The sequence below is a fragment of the Talpa occidentalis genome, unplaced genomic scaffold, assembly GCF_014898055.3.
Source record: "Talpa occidentalis isolate TD23 unplaced genomic scaffold, MPIMG_talOcc4v2.1 talOcc4.9, whole genome shotgun sequence".
In the NCBI taxonomy this organism is placed as follows: Eukaryota; Metazoa; Chordata; class Mammalia; order Eulipotyphla; family Talpidae; genus Talpa; species Talpa occidentalis.
The window spans coordinates 96,608,793-96,629,316 of NW_023605305.1; the positions used below are offsets into that span (position 1 = coordinate 96,608,793).

Consider the following 20,524-nt stretch of genomic DNA (forward strand, 5'->3'; position numbering starts at 1 on the left):
ATGTAACTCTTAACAGGGCCTCCTAGAGAAAAGCCCCCTGCCCCATGCTTTAATGAGCTGGCAGGCATCTTGGTGGCAAGGTCCCTTCCCATCAAAGTCCACCAACCTTCAGTCCTCATGAGAGTAGTCAAGTATGTGTAAAAAAGACTGAAGCTTTTCTGCAAGAGTCCAGGACACCACATTGGTCAGCATTATGCTTCCCATGAGGAGGTAGGATAAAGCTGGAAAGGAGTTCTTAGTTTGGACTTGAGACAAAACTGTGACCACCAGGACCATTAAGATCTTCTGGAAGGCTGGGTGACAGAAATTGTCCCAGTACAATCCAAATAATCTTGGGTATAGCCAAGACTTTTTTTCCTTGTCAAATATATATGTTTAAGTCGCAAGCTTTTTCTGGATGAAGCCACTTCCTAGGACTCCTTGAATACTAATCCTTAAAGACTTAGGCAACTGTTTAATACTTAATTGGCATTTATTGTGTGCTCACTGTATGCTACTAGGCGGTCAGATCATGGATCAACTGATTTAACTCTCCTTACAGCCCTATGAGGTAGACACTTAACTGACCTCACTTTGCAAATGAAGACATTAAGGTACAGAGATCACATCGTTTGCTCTGAGTCACAAAGCTAGGAGTTGTTAGAGTGTGGTTCAAGCCTTGTTTAAGAGAAATTTACAATGAGATTGCTAAGACACACTAATTTTAGTTTCTCATCTCATCTCATCTGCCTTTTTCCAGAGATGTTTCTAAATCTCTACCCTTGTACTCCCCAAATGCATCAGTTCCAATAAGTCATTAGAGTCTTATTTAAAAATTCTGCCTTCCCACTCTCTCATGAGAAGTCTCATACCACGTTACACTGTTTACTAATGACAGTCACAACAGTAGCTTCTTAATTTTCAAAGCTGCCATATTTTCAGTTTTAGACCCATAAATAAACAGTTCTGTTTCTGCACTAAACACTGTTGGTCTTTGAAGTCTTTTCAGTGATTTGCTCCTTATTCCAAACCTCTCTTGCCCCAAAGCCTCTGCCTTGCACCTCCATAAAGTCCTTTCCTTTTTTATTTATTTATTTATTTATTTATTAAAAATATTTATTTATTTATACAAGCGCTGGGTACAGTCAGAAGTACAGGAGGGTGAGAGAATTCACCAGAGCCAGAGCAGGGAGCAGAGCAGGCAGACTGACAAAATATACTGCTGAGGGGAGCAGCGGGTGTGGCAGGACAGGTCTGCGCGCCATGTAGGACCCTCGCCCGGCAGCCGGGGATCAAACCGGTGCTGCAGAGGCTGCGAGCAGCTTCGCAACCCAGCGCTCAACCGCTGCGCCACCAGGGAGGCCCTTTCTTTTTTATTTTATATCTGCAATTTTTTCTATACCTCTGTGAAATCCTTTTCTGTTGCCACAGAGATTTTTGTTCTTGATAGAAACACACACACATTGTGTCTTTGTTCTTATCTGACTCTGTTATTCCTTAACTTTATATGAAGAAGAAACAAGGCAAACCTATGAAATTCATATGCATAATAATACATGCAGTCTACCATTCAGTAGGCATTTAAGCGCTTTCTCAACTACCTCTCAGAACCATCCTATGAACTTAAGGACTATTATTATCCCCATTTTGTAGGTGAGGAAATTGAAGCTTTTCCATGCTAAATCAACACTGCTGGTCCTTTGATTTGACTTCCTGTGGATGTTCTATGGCTATCTAATGGCTTCAGCGACATAGAGATGTTGCTTAGGGAAGGTACATATGCAGAAAGTACATTAAGAAGAAGAGGATAAGAAGAATAAAATTTACAGAATTTTAAAGGTTAGTGTTATTTTCTCTTGGAAGTTTTGTGAAAGCAATAGCAGTGGATATATAACTCTTGCTGTGTTCTTTAACCTGGTTTCTCACTATCTCCATGATTTATTTAATATCCTGTTCATCTGTAATCAACATTAGTTGCCCTACTCATTGCGAATCCATTCTCAATTTGTTATAAAGAGGACTATTAATTTGTGGGCAAATTTTTTTGATAGAAATCGCAGATAACTTAGCTGTTTCTCAAATTTGATTTCCCCATTTTATACCAGTACTCCAGTGGGATCTTTGCTTGTTATGTCTATTTTTTGGAGTAAGTTCAAAGATAATTTAAATGAACCCAAGCAAGTGTTAATGCTTGTAAGTGTTTGTAATGCTTGATTAGCATTTGCCTAGGCAACTTTGGAATAACTGTGTTTTAACTTAGAAATTTAGGGAAAAAAAATCTCTAAATTTCCCTTTCTGAAAAGATGCTATAAAGTAAATAAAATCTTTTATGGTCAGTTTCCTCCTTCAATTATGCCCTCTCTTTCCTGAATCTTTAACCACTGACTCTCATTTGGTCTTTACTCTTAGCCTATAAAGCTCAAGTCTCTCCCATTAAAAAATAAAAGCAAAATCAATAAAACCCTCCTTCAATCAGTCTGACTCAGCATAACTCCTTTAAACTACCAGTCAGGAACAGCCCAACCACATTAAAATGGCGCTGCAGTCTTACCACACCTTTTATCCCCTTGCCAGAGTGTTTTTCCACTCCCAGTCTCATTTTATGCAATTGGGCTATTTTCATGGAACTGAAGTCGTCTGGTGAGCACAGAGCAAAATTGTATTTCAGAGATGGAGAGGTGGTCATTCTGAACATGTTACTAAGCAGCTTGTTCTTGATGGGTTCCAAGCATATGGAGGTTTCTCTCGGCATATGGCCCTCCCAGTGCCACAGAAGCCAGGTATTGATTGCCACAGGCCTGCCCTGAACTGACCCTGCCCTGTGCATCCTGGATACTTCTATACTATGCAGCTCCACAAAGGGTCTGAGAGCTTGGTGGAATTAGTACTGACCCGACTTCCTCCTACAAATAAAAACAGTTCCTTTCCTGATAAAACTTGCAAATAAATGGGACATATTAGGTTTGCTCTATCTTAGCCAGCCTTCCTTGTCTGCTACCACCGTATGGCTCTCCAATAACTTTTCTAAAAAAGCCTGACAGACCAACCCATGAGAGGAACTTTTCAGACTTAGACCTCAAAAAGAGAACTACTCCTCTGGTGCCTCTTACCCACTTTCTTGCATTTCTTTCTTTGAAACCTCTCAGCCTGGTGGCCTTGTCTTATCCTTCAGAAATATTCAGCCATTTCCACCATTCAGCTTCATCTCTTGCTTCCTTCTTTCCTACCACGCATGCCTCAGACTTCATCTGCATGAACATCCATGATTTTTTTTTGTGTGTCCAGTCAGTTGGGGCCCCACAGGGTCATGGGCTTAAACCTCATAAGTAAGGTTAAAGATGAATCTCCCAAAAGTTGCTTTTGTCTTCCCACTAGTGCCATCTAGAACATAAGCAGAAATTGCAGTAAGAAAATTTCATTTTCCGGGCCTCCCCAGTGGCGCAGCGGTTGAGCGCTGGGTTGTGAAGCTGCCCGCGACCTCTGCGGCGCCGGTTCGATCCCCGGCTGCTCCCCGGCCACCGGAGGAGGGTCCCACATGGCGCGCAGACCTCTCCTGCCGCCCGCTACTCCCCTCAGCAGTGTACTTCGGTCCTTCTGCCTGCTCTGCTCCCTGCTCTGGCTCTGGTGAATTCTCTCACCCTCCCGTGCTTCTGACTGTACCCAGTGCATGTATAAACAAAAAACAAACAAACAAACAAATAAATAAATAAACATGCCTCTATTAAAAAAATAAAATAAAAAAAGAAAATTTCATTTTCCTCAGAGACAACAGAATCTAATCCTTTGTCCATGAACAATTTTCTTCCTTAAAGGAATTTTGGCCTTATCATATAAGAACAAAAGGTTGTTATATTCTCAGCCACTTTGAAGAAATAGAACCAACTTTAAACAGAATTAGTTGATTCTGGGTTCCCTCCTATGGGGGTTTGGGGTAAAAAGGGTCATATTTCCAGTTCAGTCTACCAACAAAAATGCCTGAAGTTTATAAGTTTCATTTCCTTCTTCTCCATTCCTACCCCTCTCCTCCATTCGTATTTATTGAATTTCCACCTCCTCCCCTGCATTGATATTGTAAAGGGGGTTAGAGGGCTTTTTCTTAAGCTCAAGCTGTGGCTGAGGTGTTTTGGGTCCTTTTTTGTTTTCACACCTCCCTTGAATCTCTTAATTCTTCTAGGATCAAGCTATCGCATGCAGAAGTGGCAATTACCGGCTGTGAGAGTAGAGATGGAGATACTCTTTCTAGAGGCTTCAGGACCCATTACTATTCGCTTCCATTACCACATCCAAGAGTAGTGCTGAACTTTGGGAAAACTTTACCAACCTCTGAAAGGCAGGGTGCTCTGTTCTTCCAGATGTTCAAGATGCACATTTTTAATATGCTGGGCTGCCAGCTCTGTGGACAGTCTGAGTTTCTAGAGACCACACACCACCTCAGCCCCCTGAGACTGGTTCTCATCTTAGTCCACATGCAATGAAATTAGTCATGACTTGTTATCTCTTATGTTCTAAAAAGGATTAGTCCATGCTTGCTGTATCATTTTTCTTATTCATGCTCACTCCTTAATTCACTGAAATTTAACTTCTGCCATAAATATTCACCAGTAACCTCTAGATTTTGTAGTCTAAAGAGCATTTCCTTTTTTAAGATTTCTTGCTTTTGGCAATTGAATTTTTTTCTCACACTGTCTTTACTCCATTGACTTTTGATTCTCCTCACATCTTCTTGGGTCTTCATCTATTTCCCTTAAAATTAAAAAGAACTTGTATGTTAAAATATGTTGAGAAAAGTACTACAAATAATAACACGGACACTTGGGCACCTACCAAATAGATTGTCATTTTTTCCGCTAGAGTGTCATTCTTTTTCCCTTTAAAAAAACAAAATCGGGCCTTCCTGGTGGCGCAAAGGGTTAAGCACCACACTATGAAGCAATCCGCAGCCTCTGCAGCACGAGTTCGATCTCCAGCCAGCCAGGGAGCAACCCGCATGGTACAGCAGACCTCTAGACCTCTCCTGTCTCGCCCGCTGCTCCCCTCAGCAGTGTGTTTCAGTCAATCTGCCTGTTCTGTTCCCTGCTAGTCTCTAGTGAATCCTCTCACCCCTGCACCTCTGGCTTGTATCCCAACTCTTGTATGCATTAACAAATAAATCTTTAAAAAAAACCCAAAAAAAACCAAAATCCCTATTTACCACCCCCTCCCTCCTTTAGCTTTTTTTCCCCCTGAGTTTTCTTAACTTTAGGTGCTTTTTTTTTTCCTTTTTGTGGCAGAATAATGGTCAATCTGAAAACAATTCTTTTCTTCCTGGTCACTTATTCACTCAGCTGGAGACTATATTTCTTATCCTTCTTTGTAACTAGGTGTGATTTTTGTGGGTAAGTCTTGCCAATGGAATATTACTAGAAGTGATGAGTACAACTTTGTCTTACCCTTTTAAACAAGTTGGCGTGCCTGGACTGCTTTCTGTCCCCTCATGGGATATGTCAATAACCAGCTGCAACCACAAAGGTGAGAAAAACATCCTATGAGAGGGCAGATCAGGATGGAAGAAATCTGTGTCCTAATCTCTTCACAGAACAGTTTATTATCTAGGCCCAACTAGTATGTGAGAGGGAAAGAAACTTGTATTTTCTTTATGTCACTGAATTCTGGGTTCTCTTTGTTGTAGCAATTCAGCCTTTAACACAAAAATTGATACCTGGAAATGATAAACTTCTAACAAAATCTTAAAACAGCATTACCTAATCAGTTGGTAGCGTAGAAGTGGGTCATGCAGCATGGAAGACTGGTGATCCTTGTTATGTCATTGCAAAATACTTGGTGAAAGTGTTACCTCCTTAACTTGGAAGTCTCATCATATTTACTCAATGGCTGAATTTTAGGCAAAACATTTGGAAAGAACCAGAATATAAATACATGATGGTTGCTCCTTGCTGAGTTTAGAAAAGTTTTTTTGAGAAAGAAATGAGCTCACATGAGAAATGATTGGTTTGCATGCAGAGATGGAAAGAAATAGTAGGTAGAAAACTGGGGACTCACAGGGTTGGAAAAGCCAACTATTTCTGTAGTGTAAATAAATAGAAGAGAAGTCTGTTTTCCAGACTTTCTTAAGGGCCTTCTATTAAGATTCCTCAGCCAAAGACAGACATCTAGCCTTGCTGTAAAGATCAGATTAAAGGTGTTGATGTTGTCCTCATCTATTTTTTAAGATTACTTCAAAGAAATCACCATTAAAACAATGAGAAAACAATGAGTAAAGCTTAGAAGCTAGGAACTAAGAAAGTTTAAGAGCTAGCTTCGGATTTTGGGGTATAGTCTAGCATATGTAATAGACTGGGGAAAAAGAGCATAGAAACCTATTAAATTTTGAGGAAATTGTATTGCTAAAGAAACTACAAATCTGACCTTCAAGTCCCAGCCATTGTTTGTGTCCTCAGACAATCTCCGGAGAATCACACTCCCCAATATCCACTTAGTTTTGTACCTGGGATATACTGAATAAGGAAGAACCTCCAGGAGGGTAAAACCAGGGCACTGTAGATATAGCCAAAGCATTGAGATGGGCTAATCAAGTACGTCTTCCATGGCCAAGGTAGGAATTCCTGTTTTGGGAGAAGAGTACTAAGGACTATTGGTTGCTGCATGTTTCACATTCTTTTTCAAATGGAATTTTTTATTGTAATTCTATTTCTACCTCACTTTTGTATATTGCATTGTGCGTGGGATCAAGTAACTTCTTCATTAATAGATTAATTGTTGGGCCTCCCTGGTGGCGCAGCGGTTGAGCACTGGGTTGCGAAGCTGCCTGCAGCCTCTGCGGCACCGGTTCAATCCCCGGCTGCTCCCCGGCTGCTCCCCGGCTGCTCCCCGGCCACTGGAGGAGCGTCCCACATGGCGCGCAGACCTCTCCTGCTGCCCGCTGCTCCCCTCAGCAGTGTACTTCAGTCCTTCTGCCTGCTCTGCTCCCTGCTCTGGCTCTGGTGAATTCTCTCACCCTCCCGTGCTTCTGACTGTACCCAGTGCTTGTATAAATAAATAAATAAATCTTAAAAAAAAAAAAACAACAACTTAATAGCAACTTAAATAAAAAAACATTTTAAAAAATAGGTTAATTGTTAATTAGTTAATAGGTCATTGGACTACATGTGGCCATATCTAGACATAACAGAGAATACTTTACTTCCCTTAGAGATACTAATTAGACCTTGAACTGGCTACAGAAACTGGATAGGATTACAGATGGTCTCTTAGGGAGGTTGAGATGTATGGAAAGAAGTGTACACTCAGATATTTGGTCTGACAGTTTAAATCTTTTTGTTTACCTTCACCTTAATTAATGACATCTTTCTGGAGGTTCTGATTTGTTTATCTGGAAACCTATCACTGGTATGTTGACAACTCCTATATTTGTATGTCCAATCAGGATCCTCTTTTGTTCTAGAACTCTTATCCATGACTATCTTTGCATGGGTTTATCACATGAGAAATCTCAATCATAACATGTCTAATACTGAAAATATTTCATTTCTTCTTAAACATGTACCTTCTCTGTGATAGATTATGACAAATGGTCACAAACTCATCCCACCCTCTGTACATGTCCCTTTCCATTGTGACTTTTCTTTTTAGCTAATAGGTTAATATTTAATTTGTTAAGAGGTCATTGGTCTACATGTGGCCATATCTAGAGATAACAGAGAATACTTTACTTCCCTCAGAGATACTAATTAGACCTAGAGCTCATCTTCCCTTGAGCTTTGTCTTCCCATCAAGAAATGGAGTGTGGATCTCTTCCTCTTTATATCTGGGCTTACCTTGTGACTTGCTGTGGTCAATAAAATGCAGCAGAAGTTTTGGTGTGGGAATCATGAACCTAGACCTCAAGAGGCCTTGTGTTCTTTGCCATCATTGTCTTGGAAAGCTTCTGTCATTAAATGAAGAAACCTGGGCTCTCTTCTTTGAGGATGAGAGGCTGTGTGAAGAAAGAAGTCCAGCTGACAGCCAATACCAACTACTAGGTCGTCTGACAACATAATCTGCAAGGCCCAGAAGGTCTCCTTGTTCCACAATTAGTAAGAATTTCAAGGCAGCAACAGTAGAACAATAAACTGAGCCAAAGTCACACACCCAATGAAGTCAGCCTAGACTGCTGGAGAAACTATGTTGGGCCATTAAAACCCTTCCAAACTGCCCCAGCTGTCACCACATTAGTGAGCCCAGGCAAAACCAGGTTAGTCCAGCCAAAACTGTTGACCCCTAGAATTGTTAGCTAACAAAATTGTTAGCTAACAAAAATTGTTTTTAAGCTATGAAATTTTGTGAGTGTGTTTAGGCAGCAATAAATAAGATACCCTTAGTTATGATCCCCTTTCCTGGATGATTAAAGCCTGAATCACTCTATCTCACCCACACTTTTCAATTCCCTTTGTGTTCACTTCTTACCCAGAAGCCTGGGTTTTGGAGTCAGGCTGCCTAGGCTTATTTTTATATTAAAAATACCATAGTTTTACATCTTTGTTAACATTTTGGTAATGTAGGATTTCTTCCCTTAGGTGTGGTTATCATAGCTCTCCTACCACCAAAGCACCCATCCCATAGTCTTTGACCAAGTCCATTGCACTTCCCCTTCACCCTTCACCTCCCATTCTTCCTCTCCTCCCCTTTTAGATACCTCAAATTTATAGTAAGTTTTCAGGGATTTGTTTTAAAGTTTGTCTTTGTTTGACCCTCTTTTTGGTTTCTCTATATTCCATATCTAAGTATATAAGCGATACCATCTGGTATTTGTCTATTTCCTCCTGGCTTATTTCACTTAGCACAATCTCTTCCAACTCCATTCATGTTGCTACAAACTACCTAGGTTTAACTTTTCACTCCTCCTATTACTAACTGTTTGACCTTTTTTTCTCTTTGTACCTCTATTTCGTCATCTGTAGAGCAGAGCTAACCTTATCTTTATTAGGGTCTGTGAAATGAGGAAATGAATGAATAGCACTTAGCACAGTGACCATGCTCAATAAATGCTTATTATGCTTGCCTTGGATTCAACGATACTTTCCATGAGATTCAGGATTAAATTTGCCAGGAGTACAGTAGAATAGTTCTGGGGTTGTGCACGAACAGTATTCAGAAAGATGACAAACAGACATCGTCCTTAGGGAATTACCTATAGATTCAAAATTTGAGCTTTGGAGTCAGACCTTCTGTCACAGCTCAGCTGTGCCAATTGCTGCTCTATTACGTTGGCAAGTAACCTAACCTCTTTAGGTCTTAATTTTGTCAGCTGTAAAGTGGGACAAATAAATGGAAAGCTCTCATAACAGTATTATGAGGCTTGAATGAAAACTAAATTATTAAACCCTATAGGCCTGACTTACAACATAAGTATGCTTGGCACTAATATGCCCACTACGTGATATATGAGATGTGACTATTGGTCAGAGAAGTGAGCCAACGTCACAATGAAAGAGGAATTACCACATATATAAGGTTATTGTATACAACAAAATAAATAGGTAAGAGATAGGAGATCAGGAGCCAATGAGAGTATGAATAGACTGGAAATCAGGCAGAACTGAAACCATTAGGACTTTGATTGCTAGATCAGGAAATTTAGAAGATGTACATTTCCTAAGTCTCTTTGCAAGTGACACTTAGAAAATAGGAAATGCTGTAGGAGCAGATTTTGGATTAGGGGAAAGAGTTTAAGCCATCTCAGCTTATTCTCTCCTGATTAGTCCTCGAAGGGCCCCTTCATTTTTAGGTTGACTTTGTCTTTTCCTTTCTCATCAGTAAAGAATCCATTATTCACCAGTTATTTATTGTGTACCTTGGAATACAATAGGGAGTAACAGACCAATTTCTTATTCCTACACAACTTTAAACTAAGGAAATTCAGGCAATTAAACTGGCAATCTAATTACTCCAGGAGAATTTAAGATAAAGGAAAACTTCCTGGGAGAAGTTATATTTAAAATGAAACTTGAAATATGGATGAGTAGGCATCAACTAAACTGAGAGTTAGTGGGAGAGGTGGTAGTGAGTGTGGCAGGGGGAAGACAGAAATATTCTAAGCCAAAAGAATAGTATATGTGAATGTGTGGAAGGCAGAAAGAGCTGGGAACTTGGGGAAATTTAAAGCCATTCAATATTGCTGAAAAATTGAGTGAGAAGCCAGAAAAGGCTGGAGAAGAGTATAATGGGAGGAAATATTTACTTGGTTAAGGAATTTGGATTTCATCTCAAAGACAATGGGAACCATTTAAGTCTTTAAGCAGAGAAGTGACATTTAGGAACAGTACCCTGACTATGATGTGAAGAACAAAAAAAGGACAGAAAGCTCACCCCCTGATTTTGTAAATAAAGTTTTATTGGAACACAACCATACCCATTCATTTATAAATCATCTATAGTTGATTCCAGGCCTTAAATGCAGAGTTGAGTGTTTGATCATCGGGCTCATAAAGCCTGAAATATTTACTATATGGGCCTTTAAAAAGTATTTGTCAGTTCCAGGGAGACTGTTGTAGTAACTCAGGTACAACAAGAGTCACTAATGAGGTTGAAGAATTCATGACCCATATATCAGTTGGTATCATCTGTGTTGTATTTTAAGTAACATTCGTTCAATTCCTTATTACACTATTCTTAAATAAATGTCTTGCCTCCTAAATGTCTTGCCAGTTTTTCACAGTTTACTGTGATTTTAGTATTGCCTTAGGCCCCACTCCTGCACATGGGGTTCAGCTTAGGGATTGACTTATGGCTCTGGGTGTGTGGTCTCCATTCTGCTCCTTTTTGATCTAGCAGTGGAACTTAGCCCCGTGACTTCTTCACTTACTCCACCAGTACCTCCACTCACACTGGGTGTATTTTGGGGAGGTGTGAGCTTAGGGGTAGTGAAAGGCTTACTGATGATTTGGAAGATGTGAGGGGAGTTAAAGAAATGCAAATAACTTAGGATATTATACATTTTAAGAAATATTTTAAGTATACTATAAATTTGCTTTCTGTCTCTTCCCCTTCTCTTTTCCCCCAATTCCTTCCATACCCCCTAGGGAATTTCTTTTTTTTTTTTGTAATTTTATTTTATATATTTTTACATCATTTTTTCATTTTTGTACAATGTACACATTTTCATCTTGGTTATAGTCCCCGTAAAATTCCCACCACCCTTGTTTTGATCCTACTTCCTTCTCCTCGCCCCCCTACACTCCACAGTGTGTCTCTGGTTTATAGTTGCCTATTGATTTTGATTTTCACTTTATTATAATTAGTCTTTTTCCTGATCCATTATTTGGGTTTTCTAAATTCCTGCTATGAGTGAGACCATCCAGTATTTTTCTTTTTCTTTCTGGCTTATTTCACTGAGTATGATACCTTCTAGCTCCATCCATGTTGCTGCAAATGGCATGAGCTTATCTTTTGTGATTGCTAAGTAATATTCCATGGTGTATATATACCATATGTTCTTGATCCAGTCATCTATTTTTGGGCATTTGGGTTGCTTCCATAGCTTACTTATTATAAGTGGTACAGCAATAAACATACCCCCTAGGAATTTCTAATGTAGAATAGTCTTTTATTATTCTGTATCTTGCTAACCCAAGATTGCAAGCACACAGTCTACTAATAAAGACTCATCCAGGTGTTTTTCTCTGAGAAGAATTCTAGTACTAACTGTTGAAAGAACTGATTACATGTCACTTTAGTAACAAGGTGTTTTGGAATTAGGTTAGAGTTCTGAGAATAGGTTTGGATCAGGCAAAGGATGATTCATCCACCTGGAATAGCCAGGGAAGGAAGTAGTCCAAAGGGGTCAGGGTAATAAAATAGGGAAATCAAGATGACTTCTACAAGAGTAGTGTAAATATTAGATGCAAGGGGTGAATGTGAAGTTATAAATAAGAGAGGAGGCCAGGGATCTAAGATAAAGAAACACAACCAAAAGGACTATATTGTAGATTCTTAACTCCTTGTGCCTTAACCATTGTTATATATGTACTACTCAATGCAGTGTTTGTCCCAGAGTAGGGACATAAATTTTTGGTAAACTGATGTCATTCCTGAAATCTTGATTTTCTTTGTGCTCTTTGGGCTTTGTTATTTGGATATAGATCAATCTATTATGTCTGTACAAATCAAGTAGTAGTGGGTTAATTTTAAAAAGCGTACATCAAAGAGTATCAGTAACTATATTTAACATGTTCTGCTTTCAAAAAGACCTAGATCTCAATGTATTTGTACCACAACAAACGTATCTGTAAACAACTGTGACTACTAGCATCACCATGTATTGAATGTCCACCAGATCTGGAGTAGCAGGTGCTTACAAATGTTCTTTCACTGAAACCTCGTAATGACCCTATTATTATATTCACTTTACAGATGAGGAGTATCTGGCTCAAAGAGGTTCTCTTACCTTAGGTCATGATAAATGGCAGGTTGTCTGGCGTCAAAACTCTTGATCTCAATAACACTAGCCTTTGCTGTCTCATAATTATTTGCCCTGCCTCCCTTTCTAAACCTTTGATCTCAATTCCTTGCTTAAAATCTTTCATTGTTATCTCATCTTCTCATGAGTAGATTCTGCAATATTTAGAGTGGCATGATTTATTTTTCACCATCTCTGCCTACATTAGTTACTTCATCTTCTGTTGCTATTTCCATAAATGTTTGAGTTCCAAACATTTCTACTTCCTGCAGAATGCCAGGTTCTTCCATTCTTTCAGAATTTTGCATGTTTCTCCTCTTTCGAGAGTCTCGTCTTCCACCACAGGGGTCTGTATTTTAAAATCAGAGACTCGGGATCCTTGGTGGCACAAGGTGTTAAGTCTCAGCACTATGAAGCTATCTGCAGCTACTGCAGCACAAGTATGATCCTTGCCAGGGAGTTGACCGACATGATGCAGCAGACCTCTCCTGTTTCACCCGCTGCTCCCCTTTGCAGTGTATTTCAGTGGATCTGCCTGTTCTGGTCCCTATTCTGTCTCTGGTAAATCCTCTCACCCCTTGCATCTCTAGCCTGCACCCCAGCTCTTGTATGGATAAACAAAATAAATCTTTAAAAAAATTTAAAAAAATCAGAGACTCAATGTCAGCCTCTGCTAGGAAATCTTTAATCTCTCTGGGTTTTGATTCTTCTATTCTTAAATTGAGGTTACATTTCCTATACTTTGCAAAGAGGTTATCTGGGATGAACTGGCTTTGTAACTCACTGGCTGTAACATCTTAGAAAAATTGTTTGATTTCTCTAAGCCTTAGATTTTTTTCCTTCATAAAATAGGATAATGATGGTTATTTAAAACAGCAGTGACGCATAGTGAGTACTCAATTAAAGTGAGTTATTATTATACAGCTCTTGTGTGAATTAAATAAGATGAACACATGTAATGATCTAGCACAATAATTATTAGCACACTGTGCTTCCTTAGTAATTTCTTGCTTACCCTTCAAGATTCAACTCAAATTTACTTGATAGTGCTTTTTTTTTCTTTTTAGATTTATTTTTATTTATTTATACAAGTACTGGGTACAGTCAGAAGTGCGGGAAGGTGAGAGAATTCACCAGAGCCAGAGCGGGGAACAGAACAGGCAGACTGACGAAATACACTGCTGAGGGGAGCAGCAGGTGTGGCAGTAGAGGTCTGTCACGCCATGTGGGACCCTCGCCGCGGCTGGGGATTGAACCGGCGCTGCAGAGACTGCGGGCAGCTTCGCAGCCCAGCGCTCAACCGCTGTGCCACCAGGGGAGGCCCTTGATAGTACATTTTTATAAATATTCTGTAAATTCTGCCAATGTTAGTCATGTTGTCAATTGTGCTCACATATCTCTGTTTTTACTTATTATATCTCATGTAATTATTTCAGTTCTCATCTCCATTTTTAACCTGGATGCCTTGAGGACAGGGACTATTTTATTATCCAGGAAACCTAGCACAAATAGGTATTTAACATGTATTGGTTGATTGATGAATGAAAACATTAATTAATTAAACAACAGGGAGAATCTGAAGGGACTTAGAGTTAGGAGTAACAATACTACTGGTACCAGTAGCAATGGGTAATGTTTATCAAGTTGCATGCACTCAATACTGTCCTAAGCTCTTGGCACTCATGAACTTATTTAATTCTCAAAATAGCTTTATTAGGTAAGTATCTGCCCCATGCCTTTTTTAATTATGAAATTTTATTACCATTTTACCGCTTGAAACTCAAAAGTTAAATAACATACTCAAAGCAACACAGCTAATAAGAGTTGTAGAAAAATCTCATGTTTCAATAGAAATCTCTGCATTGCTTAGAGGATACCTTCTAGGTCATCTGACTCCTGCCTTTCATTGTGTCTGAGATATTGCACATCCTTCTGGGTTATCTAATTGTCTTTGAGATATTTTACAACTCAGTGTAAATTATCTTGTTGAGATTCCCTTTTGGACAGTTTAACATCTGCCTGGTTCCCTCATTGAATGAGTGAAATAAACTCTTTAATGTTCTTTTTCTCTTTCTGTCTGTATGAGAATCACTTTAGCGTTGTATGATAACTGTCTTTTAGCAGAGATAAAACTACAATGCAACTCCCAATATGACTGGTTTCAATTCCCATTTCTGCAAGTTAAAGGCTCCAGCTTTACCGTGTGCTTTACTGGGAACATGCTTTCAAAACACAGATTTCTGAGTCCTGTGACAAAGGATACTGATTCAGGAGGGGTTTTTGTTTTGAACAAGGCACCAGTTACTCTGTTCCAGGTAGTCTGAATTGAACAACTAGGCTACCACATTTTTAGCAGGAGAAATGTAACACTTATAGGAAAATTGTTACAAACAATCACAGGAGAGAAAAGGAAGAGAAAAAGTCTGGAGGAATCAGTAAATTTTATGGAGAAAGTGGCATTTAATCTGGACCTTAAAATTAGGAACAGTTTTCATAAGGAAAGCTGTGAAGAAACGTACTCTGTGTTTTTGAAGCAGCATGAGCAAAACTTGGAGATGTAAAAAGGAGAAACCAAGAGCTTATTAAGAAATGAGAGTGAAGAAGGTATATTTATTTGAAGAATGTTTTCCCCAGGACTTGCTTTAAGTATAGAGTTGTATTTGTTTGACAGAGCTACTTAGGTAAGAAATTAAACTTTAAGGAGTTTACCCAACAGAAGATGATCTTTCAATTCCCATATAGGAAAGAAGCGGGGGAGGAGCATAGAGCCAGTGGGAGACGATTCAATGCCTCAGAACCTCTGAATCTTAAGTAAACTTGGGGAAAATCATGAAATACTTGGAGATAATTTTCCACAGAGTTCTACATTTTCTGGGTTCAGGGTGATGAAGCAGTAATAAGGATGCCATTGGGTTAAATATTTATATTTTTATATTGATTTCCAGTGTCAAAGGATGATTGGTTTGTATTGCTGAAATTGTCATTACAAACCAAAGAAGGGTAGATCTAGAAAACTCATATCTAAATTACTTAGGACTCATGTGGTTTTGCACTTTAATCCTGTTTGTTCCCTCCTCCCCTTTGGTCCCCAAAATCAATATAACAAATGTTGAATCTAGATAATCAGTATTTTTAGCTATTGTTTATAATTACTTATTTTCCAAGAATGTCTTATATAGCTAGCATCAGAATTTATGCAATTTTAAAAGTTTCCCATGATGTTCTTACAATGTGCATTCTTTGTTGAAGAAATTAATAATTTGGATTATGATAAAGTGAATTGAAATTGAGTTCCTTTTGATGTATTAGAAATACTATTTTCCTTTTTCTGTTCTAATGAAATACTGTGTGCATAAGACTGTTAAAAGCTAAATCCTGATAATCTTTATAATATCACCTAGTACAGAACTTCCACTGTAAACCAGAAGACAGTTCCTCTCAGGAGCTCCAAAAGGAAAGACAAAGCAGTTATTTAAATCACTTGATTCCCATTTGTGAACTCCTAAACTAGTTGCTATGATAAAACATGAAGGGAAACATTCTTTTGCTTTTTTCCTTGCCAGAATGTAGATTATCAATTGAAATTCTCTTCTAGCCATAGAACTTTGAACTTCCCAAATGATTTCCTTGATATGCTGAGAAAATTAGGGAAAATGCATGTGGGGAGTATACACATAGAGCACCTACCTTGCAGGGTGCAAGTAAGAAAGAAAAGTGTATAAGACAGGGGCCTCTCCTGGTGATGCAGCGGTTGAGCGCTGGCCTGCGAAGCTGCCCTCAGCCTCTGCAGCACCGGTTCGATCCCCGGCCACCAGAGAGGGTCCCACATGGTGTGACAGACTTCTCCTGCCAATGCCCACTGCTCCCCTCAGCAGTGTATTTTGTCAGTCTGCCTGTTCTGTTCCCCGCTCTGGCTCTGGTGAATTCTCTCACCCTCCCGCGCTTCTGACTGTACCCAGTGCTTGTATAAATAAATAAATCTTTAAAAAAAAAAGTGTATGAGACAGAATCTTTGTCTTTAAGCAACTTAAAATCCGGGTGTGTTCATTAACCAAACCCCCAGAACATGGCTGTGAGGCTGTTGTTTGTGCTTTGGACCTGCACGTGCCATAACATTGCCTCTTCTTTTGGTGGTGGGCTTTGACAATTCGGTGCTTGTTTAAGAAAGTCGGACTTTGGGTGAATATATGATTTCATTTGTTTCTATATTCAGAAAATGCTTATTGTTTTCCTAGTGGGGAGAGCAATAGAGGTAAAGTAGAAGTAGTGGGAGCAGAACGGAAGCACAGGAGACTAACTTGGTGGTGGTTGCTCTAATACAGACACTCTAAACTTCTGTTTAGAAAGAAAGCAGTCAAAGGTAACTCCCAGTTCTTAGCATGGTTTGGTGGATCATGTGGCCATGCAGGGAAGAACCAGTGCAGATAACATTCTTTCTGCAAACTGATTATTGCCAAAGGTCCAAATTCTGAAAACCTTAACATTGCTTCAGCAATACCACACAGTAGGAGTCGTGAGCAGGCTGCACAATGCAGGATGCTGCTGAACAGGCAAGATCCTGGCCTTTTTATTGATAGAATAATCATACAGCCTCAGTTACATGGGGATAGGAGGACAAGGAGAAAAAGATGGGTGAAACTAAAGAATGTGTTTTTGTCATCTAGGGCTTCAGGGAGACATGAGTCTGCTGACCAGATAATTCTTATCTGCTTGAAGACCAAGTATTGTTATCAACACCATACTGCAGATCCCCAGCCACGGTTCTAATCTTATGAACAAGGCATTCCACTGATCAGCTTCCGGGGTCCCTTGTCATAAATACATGTCAATAGCCCTCCAGGGTGTACCGTCATACCTCATGATGCATACCCTTACCAGGGTGACCAAGCTTTCTGCTCTTGATTGATTTGAACGGTGCCTGGTAAGGTTTGGCTATGACTGATTGACTGGGCAGTTCTGACCTTGTAAAGGAATGCAGAACTGCAGGGTAACAAAGAATGGTGGCGGAACAGGCTGCTTAAGTCTAGCAGATCCACACTCAACTTCTGTATTTAAATGTTTATTTTGTTTCTAAAGATTTATTTATGCATACAAGAACTGGGCTGCAGGCCAGAGGTGTGTGAGAGGATTCACCAGAGACAGAGTGGGGAGCAGAACAAGTGGATCTACTGAAATACACCACTGAGGGGAGCAGCAGGCAAGACAGGGGAGGTCTGCTGCGCCATGTGGGTTGCTCCCTGGCCAGGAATAGAACTGGTGCTGTAGTGGCTGCAGACAGATTCATAGGTTGCATCTTAATCCCTTGCGCCAACAGGGAGGCCCAGTAATTTTTCAAAAATATTACTTGCTGTAATGCAAAATCTTTTATTTTTATTAAAATGCAAAGAGTGTAAGCCTCAAGACTGGGAGATCTCAATGCAGCATATACATTTTATTTTTAATTTTTTTTAAACAATATTTGCTTCCCCCTTACCCCCTCAGGTTGGGTCCCCATAGAATTTCCTTCCCCAAGGCACCAGTGCACCATCACCACAGTCTCCTACTCTCCTCCCTCCCTCCCTCTGATCCCTCTTCCTCCTCCTCCCATGCAGTATGTCTCTGATTTATAATTGCCTGTTTTTGCTTTGTTGTGTTTTGTACTGTTATTATTTTTTTTTACACTGATGTCTTATTTGGTTCCCCTATATTCCTGTTATAAGTGAAACCATCTGATATTTTTCTTTTTCCTTCTGGCTTATTGCACTGAGCATAATTCCTTCTAGTTCCATCCATGTTGGTGTGAATGGCATGAGTTTATCTTTTTTTGAGTGCTGAATAATATTCCATTGTGTGTATATATATATATATATATATATATATATACACACATATATATATATGTATATATATACCACATCTTCTTGATCCAGTCATCTATTTTTGGGCATTTGGGTTGTTTCCAGGTTTTACCTATTGTAAATAGTGCAACATATACATTTTTGATATGAAAATAATTGTTTGTCATTCTTGAGGCCTCTAACTTATATAGAGACTCTGAAAAGGGAACTTAAGTTACCAATGAACTTAATTTAAATGTGTGAGGTGGTTTGATTTTATAGTAATGTTAGTGCATAGACAATAGTCTTAATGATATTAGGAGATTGGTGCGTAAAAGGGAGATAATATTTTGTATCATTAAAATATAGTCATGAAAATTGTTCTTTCTTTTTCTTTTTAGTTGTTTTTAAGGTAGTCCTTTGTGTATATGACCATTGAAATAATTGATTTATGTTACAAGAAAAATTTGATTCTTTTGGACTAGAATATATTTGGCAGAGGATGTGGGTGGCAGGAGGTATTTATCCTGAGATTTTATACTATGGTCTTTGAAATCAACTTTGTGTTTTAGAAAAAAAACATTTGTTCATAGAAATAGAACATGGACAATGTTTGTTCTAATTTTTATCATATTTATGTATGGATTCTTTTATGTTTCAAAACAGTAAACATGAGATGAAGGCAGAAGAGTTTATCTGCTTAAAAAAATGATGATTCTTTAATGTTATCCATGTTTGTTTATTGTTAATGAGGTGTTTAGGATCTAGAATTAAGAAAAAAAAATGTAGCTTCATAAACTTCCCACTTTTTCTCAAAATGGTTCTAGGTAGAGCCAATTAAAGAGGATATCATGAGAGGTGAATGCTCCAAAGTCAGAGAATAATGGGAAAGGAGGATAACAATTTGTTTATGGATAACATTGATTAGTTTTAATTCGCATATCTTTTATGAATGAGAACCATTTATAAGCTAATATTTTTATATATCTTTTTGACTTGTTTAGTAGTATCCTCTGTTTTACTCTCAGGTGATTTTTTTTCTTTTTGATTTCTAGAAACTTTTTATATATTAAGAAATAAATGATATAAATGTTCTTTATCTGTGATTGGAGTGCCAGATATTTTGTCCCAGTTTGTAATTTGTGTTTCAAATTTGCTTATGTTATTTTTGGACTTCTAGTTTTTTTATTTTTAACTAGTTAGATTTATTAATATTTTATGGCTTCTACATTTTGAGTCACAGAAAGGCCTTCCCATTCCAAAGTAAGAAGAGAATTCACCTATTAGCGCATTCTTATTTTACATTTAAATATTTGACTCACTTAGAATTTATACAAGCATAGCAGATACATTTGATTAATTTTTCCCAGATGTTATACATTTATTTAAAAGTCCCTTATTCCACTGATTTGACATGCCACTTATTTAGGTCTGTTTCTGAAATTTCTGTTCTATTCCATTCATCTATTTCTATAACAATTTCAAAGTATTTCATTATTCAGGTCCTATAATATATTTTAATACCTGGAAGGCTAGTCTTCCTTTTAAAAGAGGTTTCCTGGCTATTCTTGCTTATTTATTTTTTCACATGAACTTTGGAGTTAGCTTGACCTGTTCCAAAAATGGCCTCCTGGTATTTTCATTGAGATTGTGATAAATTTAAAAAATTAAAATTTAGGGAGAATTGACATACATTGACTTTTCCAATATGAAAACATGGTCTGTCTTTTCATTTGTTCAAGTCTACTTTTGGATTCTGTAGGAGTGTTTCAAAGCTTTACTCATATAAACTTTGCATATTCGTGTTAAATTTATTCCTAAGCACTTTATAATTTTTGCTGCAATTATAAAGTGTGTGTGTATATACAAATATGTGTGTACAATTTAACAGACATATATACATAAATACATATATATAATCTATATATACAGACACATGTATAGCTCACAGATTTCCATAAATTTATTTTTTATCCTGTTCTCATACTTACTTTTCAACTGTTCACAATAGTTTTTCAGTTGATCTTTCATAATTTCTCCAATAGTTACGACTCTCCTTTCACCAGTTCCCTTGATTAGTAACTTTGGTACCACTTATTAGTGGTGGGAGAGTGGGCATCCCCCTGTTCAACTCTTGACCTGAGCATGAGTCCACTAGTGTTTCCTCATTAAATTTGAAAGTGGTTTTGCATTTTAAAATTAATTTTTAGTCAAATTATTACTTTGCTCTATCTGGAAAACTGAAATTTGGTCCAACAGTAAAGTCCATAAATGTCCAACAATAAGAGATTGGTTA

The 20,524-nt window shown here is 38.4% G+C and overlaps 1 protein-coding gene across 1 annotated transcript in view; it reads left to right on the top strand.

The window, feature by feature from the left end:
• TLCD4 (TLC domain containing 4) overlaps positions 1 to 20,524 on the top strand; it is an 89,319-nt gene continuing 68,795 nt past the window's right edge. The window contains 2 exon segments of the mRNA XM_054690942.1: positions 1 to 210; positions 1,633 to 1,818. The gene's annotated coding sequence lies outside the window, so the exon portion shown is untranslated.